The following is a 1374-nucleotide window of genomic DNA, read 5'->3' on the forward strand; positions in this document are numbered from 1 at the left end:
TAGTCTAGCTAAAAGTGTAATTTTATCCCTTCAAAGGACCAACTTGTAGTTGTTAATTTTTTCTATTTTTTTTTTCTGTATTTGACTTATTTCTGCTCTAATCTGTATTACTTCTTTCTTCAACTGTGGGGTTAGTTTTTTTCTAAGTCCTTAAGATATAAAGTTAGGTGGTTTGAGATCTTTGTTTCTTTATGCTGGTGTTTATGGCTATTAATGTCTCTTTCTGAACTGCTTTTAAAAAAATTTTAGTTGGCATAGTTTCAGGCACACAACATAGGGATTCAACAGTTGCATATATTAAACAGTGCTTACCACCACAGGTGTAGTTATCATATATCACCATGTAAAAGTATTTCAATTACAATATTAGTGACCATATTATGCTGTAATTTTCATCTCTGTGTCTTACTTTAGAACATGAAGTTCGTACCCTTTACCTATTGGATTCATCCCTCACATTCTTGCCTCTAGTTATCGCCTGTTTTTTGTTTTTGTTTTTGTCTTGTTTTGTTTTTTGGTATTTGTCCAGTGTTTTTTTTTTTTTTTTGCTTGTTTTGTTTTAGATTCCACATACAGGTGAAATCATAAGATGTTTTCCTCTGGCTTATTTCACTTAGCATAATACCCACTAGATCCATCCATATTGTCGCAAATGACAACTTTCATTGTTTTCTTTTGTGGTTGAATAATGTGTCATTGTATTATTACCACGTTTTCTGTGTGCATTCATCTTTTTCTTTTTCTTTTTTTTTTTTTTTTAAAGTAGGCTCTTTGCCCAAAATAGGGCCTGAACTCAGTCCCAAGATAGAGTTGCATGCTGTACTGACTGAGCCAGCCAGGGACCCCTGCATTCATTCATTGATTTAAAATACCACTTTGGCAGCACATATACTACAGCCAGAATGATACACAGAAGATGAGCATAGCCCCTGCGCAGGGGTGACATCCACATTTGTGAAGCATTCCATAATTTTTATATATACGATGGAATATTACTCAGCCATCAGAAAAAGAAATCTTACATTGGCAACGAAGTGGATGGAACTAGACTAACCCAAATAGGTCAGAAAAAGGCAATTACCCTATGACTTCACTTATATGTGGAAATTAAGAAACAAAACAGAGGATCATAGGGGAAGGGAGGGGAAACTAAAGTAAGATAATATCAGAGAGGGAGACAAACCATGAGACTCTCAACTATAGGAAACGCACTGAGGATTGCTGGAGGGGAGGGGAGGGGGGACGGGGTAACTGGGTGATGGGCACTAAGGAGGGCACGTGATGTGATGAGCACTGGGTGTTGAGTGCAGTTGATGAATCACTGAGCTCTACTTCTGAAACTAGTGATATGCTGCATGTTGAGTAATTGAATTT

At 36.7% G+C, this 1374-nt stretch overlaps 1 non-coding gene across 1 annotated transcript; it reads left to right on the forward strand.

Moving 5' to 3' along the window:
* The first annotated feature begins 871 nt into the window (after nucleotides 1–871).
* On the forward strand, nucleotides 872–974 carry LOC116571233. Its single transcript, XR_004277797.1, has one exon. It is a non-coding gene; the product is annotated as a U6 spliceosomal RNA (small nuclear RNA).
* The last annotated feature ends 400 nt before the right edge of the window (nucleotides 975–1374 follow it).

Source organism: Mustela erminea, chromosome 12 (assembly GCF_009829155.1).
Source record: "Mustela erminea isolate mMusErm1 chromosome 12, mMusErm1.Pri, whole genome shotgun sequence".
Lineage (NCBI taxonomy): Eukaryota > Metazoa > Chordata > Mammalia > Carnivora > Mustelidae > Mustela > Mustela erminea.